The following is a 14,667-nucleotide window of genomic DNA, read 5'->3' as shown; positions in this document are numbered from 1 at the left end:
AACCCGGTGGACAAGCCCATTGTAGTAGCCCTAAAGAAAGCCTATAAAGCGGCCCGAGAAACGCGAAAAAGGGAAATTAGAAGTCAGGCTTGGAATGAGCTACTATCCATTGATGTTCTTAAAAACAGTTCTAAATTTTGGGCAGTGGTTAATAAACCCTTCTTCCAAGATTCCTTCAATAGTCAACTTGACTGTGGTATTCAGGAGCAGGCTTGGTGCACCCACTTAAAGTTAGAATATGAAGATGCAGATCTGGGAGGGGTTGTCAACACTCCATTTGTGAATGAGGCTTATACTTTATCTGTCACTGAATTAGAAGTTGCAAAAGCCATTAACCAGAGGACATGTAATAAGGCCCCGGGACCGGATGGCGTCCCAGCTGACCTTTTTAAATTTGATGTTAAGACATGGTCTAAAGTATTGTATAATGTTTTTAATAAGGCTTGCAAATAAGGACTGCCGGGCACCTGGTTTGAATCAGTAATAGAATGTGAGAAACAAGGACCCCCTGAACAGTAATTTGTTCAACTCCTAGGGCAGGGAAAAAAAGGGTTTTACGTATAATCTCCTAGCGATAAAAGGAAACATGTAACAAAGGGAAGGACAATAAGGAATCAACAATTTAAAAAAACCATTCTTATTTTAATGAATTCATCATAAAAATCATTCTCTTGTACTAAAATACATATATTACAATAAACAAGAAAAAAAGGTTTACCCAAAATTAAAAATACTAATTAAATCCGTAGTTAATCAGGCAAACACAGGAGAACAATAACAAATGTATCTTAATAATACAGTGGCACTGATATTCGACACACGTTTCGGCGTAGTAAAAACGCCTTCTTCAGGAGCCACACAAATTTCTGAAACATATAGCATCATATCAATACATATTTTACAATACATTATGTACAAGTTACATGTTAAAATGTATGTAAACATTCCAATTACATTGCTTTGCTTCCCTTACATACATATCATGTTTCCATCTAGTGAATACTTGTTATACAAAGAACACAGCATCCGAGTACTCATATTTAATATAATTACCTTCCTCTACAATCCACTAAAGCAGAAGGTAATAGGTAATTGATTACATAGACTCATACTTTCAGTAAACTGATAATAAAAAGAAGGCAACTATTTAGGCAAAAAGTAATAAAAATAAAAACTGTTGACATTTCAAATCATCTAGTGTTAGGCATCAAAACTAATAAAGAGGGGGTTCAATAGCTATATAAGTAAACCACCTCTATATATGTGACCTATTTAGGTTTTAGTCGAACAGACAGATAACATCATCTAAAAAGAGATGAAATTCTTGTAGCGAAGTTACATGATTTAAGTCCTGTTGGTTATGTTAATATACCTCAGCGGAAATTGTAGTCATATTTGATAGAGGTAAATGAGGGTTCAATGGAAATAATTCTTAAAAATAAAAACAAAATAGCTAATTGGCAAATATTTGTACAACGTTACCATTTTTAAAAAAGCACAACCCCAGCGTCATTCCTGTCGCGATATAGGTAAGACAGAATGTATTTATGGCTTGCCAAAAATACATAAAAACTCAACCAATCCTCCCTATAGAAGTATTGTGTTCACAATAGGAACCATCATTGATCCCTTATCTAAATTTATTGATTACTATTTGCGACCACATATACCTAGTATCACTTCATATATTAAGGATACAGGTGATATAATCAATAAAGTGGAGAATTTAAGTTTCAATACTAATAGGGATATTTTAGTGACTCTTGACACCAAATCACTTTATAGTAATATACCTCTAAAAGAAGCAATATTGGCCACTGATTGGTTCATTGAGAAACATAACATAGTTTGTCCCAAAAAATTATTGATCAACTGTCTATATATTGTATTATCAGAGAAAATTTTTGAATTTGGTAACACCCTTTATCGCCAGATAAGGGTAGTTAGTATGGGCGCAGTTGCACCGCCCATAGCTAATATATATATGTCTACCTTTGAAAACAAATTTATTTATAACAAGGTTGCTTCTTTCTACAAGTCTGTTTCCCATTGGTCTAGGTACATAGATGATATCTTTTTTATCTGGACCAATGGGGAAGATTCTCTATGTGAATTTTTGGAATGGCTAAACCTGGTGGATATTAATCTGAAGTTCACTGTACAATACAATACGAGTATAGTAGAGTTCCTTGACCTCTTTATTAAACATCAAGACGGCAAATTGGAGGTGGATCTTTTTGTGAAACCTAAGGCACGGAATACGTTGCTCCATTTTAACAGTTTTCATCCTAGGAGTCAACGTCAAAGTATTCCCTTTTCTCAGTTCCTAAGAATAAGAAGGAACTGTACGAACCTTATTGATTTTGATTAACAAGCCACTATAATGAGAAAGAAATTTATCAACAGAGGTTATCCTCACAGACTAGTCAGGGACTCTTATAAAAGAGCGAGATTTTATGATCGTGATTATTTATTAAAGTCTAAAGCATCAAAAGAGAATGACCAACTGGTTTGCATTACCAAGCATTCTACGCTTGATAATAAAATTAAACAGATTGTCAATGCTAACTGGCATATCTTAAACTGCAATCCAACTCAAGAGAAGAAGTTTCTAAACCATTGTTTGCATATAAAGAAATAGGAACATCAAAGATTTGATTGTTCATTCACGATTTGACAATAGATCTAATCCATCAGGATCTTATCAAAGGTCGATAATAAATAACGTCCCAGTAAAAGGCACTGTGAAATGTTCCTCTTGCAAATCATGTGACAATGTCCTAGGAGGTGAAACTTTTTTGCACAATGGCTTTTCCACTAAAGCCTTGGATATGTGGAACTGTAAAACAGCCAACACTGTGTATTTTACTATATGTCCTTGCCTCCTAGGCTATGTCGGTGAAACTTCAAGATCTATTCAGGTACGTTTGACAGAACATCGGTCAGCTCGTAGAACAGGACCTTAGCACCTCTTGTTAAACATTTTAAAGAAAAAAATCACAAGCCTGAGAATTTTAGATGGCGCATCCTAGAAAAGATCAGGACACCGGACAGCAAAGGAGGCTGCACCATTCGCAAAAAGAGGGAAGTGTACTGGATTTTTGTTCCAGATACTTATAAGAACGGGTTGAACAGTGAGATCCCGTGGGAAAACGCGATATTTTGAATATATAAGGGGATATTGCCAGGTTTGCTTATTTGGAAACTGATCACCATTATATTTTACCTTATGAGAGATTATCCTTTACAATATATCTTACTAGATATTATTGTGGTAGTATCTTGCGATTTCTCTCTGAAAATGTATTTCTGAGAATATTGGTGCTCTACATTGAGTGCATAGGGTTATATGAATTAGGTATGTAATGATGGTTGGCGCTTTAGCCACTTTCTTTCATCGTTCCGCTGACTGTTATGTCATTTTGCAACGATTGACCTTACTAATTGGTATTTGGTAGCAACAGCATTGAATTTCTATTTAAGTATCAATCGGATACCTTATGTATCTTGAGCAGTCAACATCCTTGTTTTAGTTTGTTCAATATTTAAGAATGTCTATATCAGACAACATTATAGCCTTTCATTGCTATTTTTTGTTCGCTGCAGGTATATAATCAGGTGCATTTTACTTTTGTACCGTAACCATTATTTATCATGATGTAGTTTAGGAGATTGTGGCTATCTTCACACTACCAACATCATGGGAATTGCTTTTTTCACCAGCATGTTCATCATAATGCACCGGAAATATATTTGTAGTTCTCCCGGTATAATATACACAAGGCTTTTGTTTTTTTATATTTTATTCATATTATTTAGGTAATTTGTGGCTTTAATTATTGTCTATGCGGCATGTTACTTCAGCGAGTATGCCTGCGGCTGTTTTTGCCGGCATTACTGGATAAAACAGGTCATGTGACTCTTCACGTTTACAATTTAAACTCACGCGTTAGATTGAATCGTTGATACCTCCCTTAGTAGACGGAAGACGCCAGCGGCCATCTCCTGCCCCGCATGTTCGTGTTATTTTATCTGACGTAACAAAGGTGAGCGGATAACCTAGGTCCCGAGCCATATGTAAATGACTATGTGTTTAATATTGGTTACTAATTTTGTAATATTCCTTATTTAAATGGATACTTTGTTTATCCTCTACGTTTTTCTCTCTCAGACTCACATATCCTGAGTGACATTGTATTTTAACACGACGAACAAGCGAGACGGCACCACCTATTTTGCGCGTCTGTTTTACATCGACGTGACTTTTAAGGTGAGCGGATTAATGTTTTGGCTTCGCCAGGCATGTAGCTTATTTTGTATTCACTACCTAAAAGACTCCTATGTTCTGCTTATGCCTCATTGACCTCGATATCTTGCTCTCCGTTGTCTTAGGCTCATCTAATCCGAGTCACGAGTGCAGATTGCTTTTCGATTGTATACGCTTTTAAGTTCTGTCTATATCTCTTAACATCTGCATTGCCTGTCTGTGCTCATATAGGTAATTATTATTTGAATTGTACACACAATTCAATATATTCTCTATCTTTTTATTTTAGTTGCGTATGTGTCTTTTTTATTAGGAGCACTTGTTGCCTAAAAAATGCATTTAAAAGTTTTATTGGATTGATTCGGAATCCCTTATTGGATCAACGGTGGTAGGATTATGTATCGCAATTGTATCCTTCTTAACTCATACATAAAGAAACAGTTTCTGTTATGCCTAATATGCTACTTTTTGTTTTAGGCTTGGCCGTTTGACTTGAATTAATTGCACTACTTAATGGACTTGCGATTAAGAGTATTGCTTCTATATCGGTGTACCATAGTTGAACATCCTTAAGAGTAAGAATTTTTATCGTTTTCTAATACATTATAGTCCCGAAGAAAAGATTAACAATAAGGTGACCTACTTTTATTTTCTGGGTTTGGTTCATAATTAGGGAATTTTCTAAATAGTTAGATAAACTTGGTCGTGGGCAATATATGTTTGACTCCACAATAGACATCTTGTGGTCTTCTTTTAATAGTTGGTTGCTTACCTTCCATTTTGTAAGAGACCCCTTATAGGCCTCTAATAATGAAGTTGTCAAACCACAATAATTTCAACTAGCCCTTATCTTTTAATAACCTCTGCGATATAGCGACAGGAATGACACTGGGGTTGTGCTTTTTTAAAAATTGTAATGTTGTACAAATATTTGCCAATTAGCTATTTTGTTTTTATTTTTAAGAATTATTTCCATTGAACCCTCATTTACCTCTTTCAACTATGACTACAATTTCCGCTGAGGTATATTAACATAACCAACAGGACTTAAATCATGTAAGTTCGCTACAAGAATTTCATCTCTTTTTAGATGATGTTATATGTCTGTTCGACTAAAACCTAAATAGGTCACATATATACAGGTGGTTGACTTATATAGCTATTAAACCCCCTCTATATTAGTTTTGATGCCTAATACTAGATGATTTGAAATGGCAACAGTTTTGATTTTTATCACTTTTTGCCTAAATAGTCGCTTTCTTTTTATTATGAGTTTACTGAAAGTATGAGTCTATGTAATCAATTACCTATTACCTTCTGCTCTAGTGGACTGTAGAGGAAGGTAATGATATTAAATATGAGTACTCAGATGCTGTGTTCTTTGTATAACAAGTATTCACTAGATGGAAACATGATATGTATGTAAGGGAAGCAAAGCAATGAAATTGGAATGTTTACATAAATTTTAACATGTAACTTGTACGTAATGTATTGTATATATATTGATATGATGTTCTTTTTATTATATGTTTCAGAAATTTGTTTGGCTCCTGAAGAAGGCTTTTTTCCCACGCCGAAACTCGCGTCGAATATCAGTGCCATTGTATTATTAGGATACATTTGTTATTGTTCTCCTGTGTTTGACTGATTAACTACGGATTTAATTAGTCTTTTTAATTTTGAGTAAACCTTTTTCTTTTTTTCTTGTTTATTGTAATATATGTATTTTAGAACAAGAGAATAATTTTTATGATGTATTCATTAAAATAAGAATTTTTTTTTAAATTGTTGATTCCTTATTGTCCTTCCCTTTGTTACATGTTTCCTTTTATCAATTGCCTAGGAGATTATACGTAAAACCCTTGAATCAGTAATAGTACCCATTTTTAAAAAGGGAAATAGAGGGGACCCTAGTTGTTACCGACCCATTTCCCTTATTGATTCTGCTGTTAAGGTGCTTGGAAGGGTGGTATTAAGTAAGCTCACGGGGTGGTTAGCTGAAATCAATACTCTTTCAGACCTACAATTTGGCTTTAGGAAAGGCAGGGGCACAATCGATCAATGCCTCAACTTACAACTCTTAATCTGGAAGTACACAGTCGCCAAAAAGGGCACACTATATTTAGCTTTTAAGGACCTTTCCCCGGCCTTCGATCGAGTGAATAGGTGCAAATTATGGGTGATGCTTCTCCATCTTAGTGTGGATGAAAATATTGTGTACTTCCTTGCTGATCTGCACAGGGATCTATCTGTCACCGTGAGATATGACCATATGGGTAATTGTACAGGGAAGATTCACATTACCAATGGTGTTAGGCAGGGTTGCATCTTGGCCCCCCTGCTTTTCACTCTTTACATCAGTAATTTGGGTCCAGTTTTATCCGAGGTGTGCAAGGATATACCATGGGTAGTAAAACAACCAATTCCGGCGCTGCTGTATGCGGATGATGCCGCCCTTTTAGCACGTACAGCGGTTGGGTTGCAAATCCTTTTAAACTCATTTGCTGTTTTTATGAAATCTATAGATCTTAGTGTAAATTTTTCAAAATCACTTGTTATGATGGTTGGCAAAAAAAGTAAAAGGGGTAAAAACCATGCATTGTGAAGAGAATGTGTTGTCTAGGGTCTCCACTTTCCCATACCTAGGCATCCTATTTGATGATAAAGGCACATGGTCACCCCAAATATCAGCAAAAAGAAATGTTTTGGCCAGATCCACCTCAGCCGTCCTGGGTTTTGCTCGTAAATTCAGAGCCAAACCAATGCAAGCGCTCTTAAAGATATATGGTTCAAAATTCATTTCTCTTGCAATGTATGGGGCAGACCTTTGGGGCGTTAAGAATGTGATGGCAATTCAAGTGGTGGAGGATAAGTTCTTGAAAAATATTTTATCTGTCCCTCAATCCACATCCGGTTACATTGTCCATCAGGAGTGTGGAGTTGGTTTTGTGGAGGATCAAATAGCTATTCCACCACTTCTAAAATGGATCTCTACTTGGCTAAACCCTGAATTGGATTTGAATCAGGAAATCCTCAGAGACTGTTTAGCGCTCGATGTTGGGTCCCGTATCCCCTGGCTGAGTTATGTTTACAAGTGATCAGTTAAACTGGGGCATCCAGAGTTGTTTAATTCCCCTGAGAAGCTGGTGAAAGGGGATTTTAAGTGGGTCAAGGAATCTTATAAGTTAATGGCTGATATGGTTAGAGAAGAAAGAGAGCTGGTCAAGCCGACTGTAAGAGCCCAACAATTGTTAAAAACATCATGTGCTATTGAGCCATACCTGAACGTTGTCACCAACTCAACCCACTGTTTTTTATTACTTAGATTCAGGTTGAATCAATTTCATCTACTCCTTGCTGGATCTCCGTGGTGGAAAAGGGAGGAAGATTTGGGGATCTGTTCTTGTGATGGCTTTTCTGCTAACGATATGCACTTTATTTTTTTCTGTGAGCACTTTCTTCATATTCGGAAACGTTTTATTATTCCTATTTTAAAAGACAAAGGCTTTATGCAAGTTAAACCAGCCCTCCTCTATCTGCAGCTGTTTTTCAATGTGTGGGAGATTTTTTTTGTTGCTAATTTTCTTACTGCGGCAGTTAGATTAAAAAAGAAAATTAGATGGGAACAGCCAACGTTCCGAATTAGCCCGAATTAACTGAATCTAAGAACGTTTTAAAATGGCAATATGGTTTTTTATAAAGTATTTTAATTGAAATGATCATTGGTACTGTATGCACTTTTAGCTTGTATAGCCTTATTGTAATTTTATGTTTTTTAAAAAAAACTTTCTTTGATATGAAATGTTTAGTATGCTTTTATGGTTTTAATATGAACCGAATAAAGTACTTTGACTGACTGGGTAATGACAATATCAGAGAGGTCAGTATCCAGGTTATTGTTATGGTCAGCCTCTGAGAGTTCACATTAAGTTTAGGGTTATGATGTTAGCTAAATTTAAGGTTTGTAGGGATATGTTTAATGTTTAAATAACCATCACTTATTAATTTACTCAGACTAGTTGCAGATAACTAGTCCTTATTCCCACTTTCCCTCATTGAACAAGTTGTGATTGAAAAAAAATGGTCTTGCTGCTAAAACTATTGAACATCCTTCAACACCACCCGTAAAGAATATTTCCCACCATTTTATGCTTGCTTAATTTCTAGCTTTGTGGATTCTTTGGAGAGGTGCAAGCCATGAATTTCAACGTCTTAATACTACAAATCACCCTATATGGAGGGCTTTGCTTGCTAGAGATAAATCCCTTGCGTAATGCATCATATCATCTAGTAATTACTAACTAGCCATTTGGCATGCGACTAGCCCTGGCATGCCATGCTCAGATGTCGATCACTGGGGACTTTTCACTCCTACACTACCCACGCGGAGGTAAACTCTCAACTGCATTTCCCCTTGTCCCTTAATTGATATTTGACCTATGGACCGAGGCCTTTAGGCAGCTGGGTAGATAAGTAGACCAACTGGTGAGATCCAGCTTTGGCTGGGGACAACACTTGCTCAGGTGATCTCCCATCAAGCCATCACAGAATGTGTCCTCATGGGTATCTCTCATCTGACAAATGTTCTCCCAGTCCTGCCTTTGCTCATTCATTGAATTGAAGCAAGTTATTTTTCTTCATAAATACCATTTTGTTTCTATCTTCAGCTGTGCCACACCATCATCTCCATTGAAAGGACACATGGCTAATTGCTAAGTTCAACCCCGTTGAGGCGAAAATCTCAATGGGTGTTTTGCAGGGTAAATGATATCCAATATTTATTGTGAGGGTGAAGTAGGCATTCAGACCGTTTGGCCAGCTTTTGTTGATAAACTTAAAAAGGTCTTGGGTGGGCTAATCCCTTCTACTCATAAGTTTATTCTTCTCCATATATTCTACAATATAGAAGAAAACGTCTATGCTAGTGCTTGTTACATGTGGATATAATGCTAGCTCAGCATTACGTTGCAACACATTGGAGAACTGCTAGCTCCCCCAATTGAGTGTGAGGTTCTGCAAATTACAAACTCGTTCGTGCTCAGCCTCCATTTTGAGATCGCCGCCATTTTGTGTTGCCCTCACTCAGGCAGCTTGGCGAACGCGGTGTTTTTGTCGTTTCTGCTTTGCATGTCAGGTGGCTCCCTCGCCTATGTTTGCTAACAAGTGTCAGGGTCTGGCCGAGTACACTAATTCCTGTCTGAGCTGATTAATCCCCGTCCGGACTACATGTCATTTCACACCATTGTTTCCTTTAAGTTATCTTATTTGCTGTCCTTCGCTACATGTCTCATGCATTCTCCTGTTTCTCGACTATCCTTCTACAACACGCAGCTGTGTTTTCTCTGCTTGTAAACCGAATTGTGTGGATTCACTTGTGATTTACTTAAGGGGTCGAATGACAAATAGAACCGGGAACTTGAGTTGCTTTGGTCTTAAAACATTGTCTATAACATTTGCCTATAGCTCATGCTCGTGTGTGATTGCATTTTGCATTGTGCTGTATCATATATAAACCTGTGCGCCACGGAGTTAAGTGGCAGTCTCTTTTGAACCTCGTTGTACTGACCACTTCTAAGACCACTGTACTAGCTGCAGCTAATAAATACCATCTTCGACGCCAGACGAACAGTCCGTGTCTCTGTTTTGACAAGGCAGGTGAATCCCGGGGATTTAGGTGTACCCTGCGCCACCGGGCCTTAAGGCTGCAGTTCTTCAACTAGTGCCCAACGTGGGGTGACTTCAGCGGTAGCGGTTGAGCCCAAGGGTCGTGAGGAACCCCGCAAGAAAATTCCGGAGGAAGCACACCACGTGATCGACCCCTGTATGTCGGAAGTGGACCGAAGGTCTTTGACGGCGCGGCTACTCCTCTCCGACGGCTGCTGACGACTGCTGCCCTGACTGTCGCCCTGCCTTGGACCCTTCTGAAATTTTGGTAGAGCGAGACGATAGATGGACCTTCGCTGTCGCAGAACGATTCTTAGTTAAGTATTTGGTGGATCGCTCCCACAGACCTTTGTTTTGTTTTTGTTCTTAGTCTCTGTTCAGATATTGCAATAGCTGAAGCCAAGGGCTAAGTACGATTGTACTGTTTCACTGATCTATACCCCTAGTTGTTTGTGATCAGTCTAGAGAAGTGACGTTGCCTGGGCTGAGTACGTTCAAAAGATTTTGTTGTTTGGGTTGTACAAGGGATTCCTAGTTGGAGGAATCATGCCCGATCCCTCCGGTTGTAACTCCGACTTATGAGCTCTATTCGAAACATGGTATTGGTCCCATTACCTTTAATGAGACATGGGTCCGATATACGAAAAATAGTGGAGTTTTGAGATGGCCCCAGAATGGTAGCTTTGATCCCGCTATATTAGATAATTTGGAAACAATTCTGTTTAGAAGAAAAGCCCGGCCGGCTATGTTTGACTCCTTTCCCCTCTGGCGCAAAGAAGCCAAACAGAAAGAAATCACACAAGCGAAAAAGGATAAGAAAGCACAAGACATGTCAGTCCTGTAGGCTGCCCAGCAGTTTAAGGACAACGAAGTAGATGATGCGAAGAAGATATCAGCGAGACAACATCGTATGGCGATAGATAGATGCTATCCGATGTTGCCTACTTCCTCTTTAGATAAAAGTAAGGAATTAGAAGAAGATTCCCTAATGTCTTGTTTATTGAATTCACCTCCGCCCTATGTTCAGAATGCAAATGCACCTCCGTTACCTCCTCCCGTCCCTCAACAAGTGGTTGCTCAACTACCGATTGCCCAGCAACCAGCTCAGCCCCTTAATGCTTCCTTGCCTGCTTCTGCTCCGCCCTCGCATCTTGTACTTCAGCCCCCACCTTCTCCCGCTCCTATTCTTCAGCCTGCTACGTTTCAGTCTCTGTTGCCTTCTACATCTGTAATACCTCCTATCCTTTTGAGGGATTCTCCTATTTCACAGAGGAGGATGGCAGATGCTGTTTCAAGTTTCTGTTCTCCTTTCGTTAATGTTAATGTTAATGTTATATGGTCTTGTATAGTGCATGGCTGCCCCAGCCAAGGGGCATCCCGGCACTGTCTTCATGAAACTGAGAGGGTGACAGGTGCAGAGGGAGAGTGCTGGGGAGATTACACTTTTAACAGAAGAGATGAGTTTTAATAGCTTTTCTGAAGGATAGCAGATCATTCAGGCCCCGTATCTGATCTGGGAGTCTGTTCCAGAGCTTTGCAGCAAGATATCTAAATGAACGGCCACCCATCCTGGCTAATTTGATGCGGAGAACCACAGCTAGATTCTGTCCTTCAGAACGCAAAGTGCATCGGAGAACGTATGGAGAAAGGAGTGGACATAGCATGGGGGGGAGCAGTTTTTAACCCCTTAACTGCTGCCGACGGCCAACGGTCGTCACGAGCACTACCTCCCCAGTGCTGCGCACGACCGTTGGCCGTCCGGCCAGCATTCGTTCTTCGAACGTTCAGCACTGGGCGCTGAACGTTGTAAGCTCTGATGAGGTTAAGATTTTGAATGCTAGGCATAAGGTTTTAAAGTGAATCCTTTTTCCATCAGAAGCCAGTGGAGTTTCGTGAGGGCGCTGGCCACTGACTTATGGCGGGGGAGTCCGGTCAGGGCCCTGGCGGCGGCTTTCTGGACTCGCTGGAGTCTGGTTTTCTCAGCTACGTTAGCCCCTAACAGAGGATGGCTGACTGAACCACCAGCTGACGAGTTTGATGGTCGAAGAATTTTAAAATTGGCCTGAGATTTTGTAAGATCCCAAAGCAGGTGGCAGCCACTTTTTTAGTGTGGTGGGTGAAGTTCAGGGCAGTGTCTACCCAGACTCCCAGGTTTTTTACACAATCTTTCGGCTCGGGTGGTTGGCCGAGGGTCTCTGGCCACCAGCTGTTCCCCCAAGCAGCTGTCTTTTTGCTCACCAACAATACCTCCGTTTTGCCGGCGTTGAGCTGGAGGTAGTTCGCCGTCATCCAGCTAGTGATGTCGACGAGAGTCTGTTTGAAATTCTGCGCGACAAGACCACTTTTGTCTTTCAGTGCCACCACTAGCTGGGTATCGTCAGCGTAAGACACGAGTGACAGTCCATGTCTCCTGGCTACTTCTGCAGTGGAAAAGGACAGGTTTATAATGTCTCTAAGGGGGCCCGAGTACTGTCCAGTCTGCCTCTCTGAATATTTCGGGTTTAAGGGGGTCTGCGGGTGAGCCTGATTTGGATTTGTTGCAGATTTTAAGGAAGTCTTCTTGACTAAGTGCCGGAATATTAGAGAGATTGGGTCTATTCGGGTCAACTGAGGGAGTGAAGTGGGGAGTAGCGGGGAAGGCACTGTAGATATTCAGGATTTTGTCCATGAAAAACGATGCCATGTTCTCTCACAGTGTAGGTGAAGTATTACGATTGCCCACCGTTCTTTGAGAATTCCAAAAATGGTTTTGGAGGCATTATGACTGTTCTTTATCTCTGTCGCGTAATACACTGCTCGTGTCCTACAAATATTGCGATGGTAACTTTTTTGCGCCCGGACATAGAGGATTTTAAGGGCAGGATCGTATTCTCTCCTCCATCTTCTTTCAGCTATTTTACATTCTTTTTTTTGCGCGGAGAGCTCTTCATTGAACCAGGGACTTGATTCGTGGGTGCGAGCCTTGATCCATTTGGCTGGAATCAAGGTATCCAGGGCTTGATTGATCCAATCACAAAATTGGTCATACCCTTGATTGGGGTCCTCGCTAGGTTGGGGAGGATTGGTTGTGAGGAGTGCGTGGAAATCTTCCAGGCGGAGCTTCCTCCATGATCTTTTCAGAACCTGCTGGGTGGGTTTTATGATAGGGTCATCTTTACAGGGTACTGGCATAATCACTAAGCAGTGGTCAGTCCAGGTCATAGGGATGGGGGTTTCTACGAGTACTTTGGTCATATTAGAAAAGATGGGGTCTAAGAGATGTCCGCCACTATGGGTGGGGCCGCTCACAAGTTGGCCCAGCTGGAAGGCGGCAAGGTCGGCTAACAGAGTATTGATCTTGTTAGGTCTATAAAAATGTCTCCCGCTTTCTCTAGACGACAATCTTGTTGTCAACTTCCTTTTGCGGACGAGAAAGTAGCTTTTGGTTCTCTCGCTCGCAAATGGATTGAGCATGGACCAGAATATAGCACCGATGATATCATGAGTTGCTTTCATCAATGGGGGGAGCCCACGCAGAGATATGTTTTCAACATTATGTGTCAAACTCTTATTAGAAGTTAGGAAGATATGGAGTTAGATACAGTTCCTTCGGACCTCCTGAAATTACAAGCTGATTTTGATAAAGGTTTTATTGTAGGGCACCGAGTTGAGGAGGCAGTAACTAGACTCATTGCGTTTCGAACAATGTTTCTGTCCTTGTCTTTTTCTGAGGCTGATCCCGTCAATAAAAAAGGTAGCAATAATTATCTGATGCGTGAAGTTCCTCCCGTATGGAGAGAAGAGGTGCTTGGTCCACCTCAAGTCCCTGCTCATTTCCAGCGTATATGGGTCCACGAACCCTGGAAGAGGTCTGAAGTATTGGCGCTCAAGCAAACTCTTCTCGACCCCCCTAAAAATCCTGCTGGATATTACAAAGATTTGTCGCAAACAGTTGACGCTTTTCTTATGAATTTGTCCGACATTGATATGTTATTTGGAAATGTTGTTCCGCAAGGTATATGGGCACGGATTTGTAGGGAGAATCATTTGGCTGAATTGGGTGGTGATTGGGCTGCTATTAGAGCTGCGGATGGGAATCAGGTGGGTGGTGCAAAACCTGAGGATTTGATTACGGCTCTTCCAGGTAGAATAATTGAGTTGATGAAGACAATGATGCCTGCAGTACGAGTAAATTGGGATAAGTTTGCCTCGTGTAAGCAAAAGAAAGATGAAAGTGTCTCGGATTTCTTCACTCGTTTCGAAGAAACGTTTTTAGACCGCAGTGGTTAGGACTTGAGTGTAGAGGGTGGTCAGCGATTGTTTGTGGACAAGTTTGTATATAATTTGCTTCCCGAATTATCGAATAAATTAAAGACTTCTGAAAGTGCATGGTCAGTCTTTTCTCCTGCTTAAATATTGGCTACTGCACAGTATTATGAGAATAGGGATAAGGAGGAGAAAGAGAAGCAAGAGAAGAAAAATAAAGATTTGAAAACTAAAGTTCTTTTACAGCAGGCGTATCTGCCTCGCTCAAATCAGCATCAGCAAAACCCTCAGTTTCAGCAGTCTCCACAGTTCCAGAGATTGTTGCAAAAGCCTGAGTATTTTACACCGAGACCTTCATTAGGTCCTAATCAATGCGCATATTGTAGGGAAGAAGGACATTTCAAGAATAGTTGTCCGGTCTTATTACAGCGTAATAATGGGATGTCTGCTTCCCGAGGTCGTGGTAATTTTCAGACAGGATCTAGAGGTAG

The sequence above is a fragment of the Lissotriton vulgaris genome, chromosome 2_1, assembly GCF_964263255.1.
Source record: "Lissotriton vulgaris chromosome 2_1, aLisVul1.2, whole genome shotgun sequence".
NCBI lineage: Eukaryota > Metazoa > Chordata > Amphibia > Caudata > Salamandridae > Lissotriton > Lissotriton vulgaris.
The sequence above is the reverse complement of the archived record's forward strand: the minus strand, read 5'-3'. Positions refer to the sequence as shown.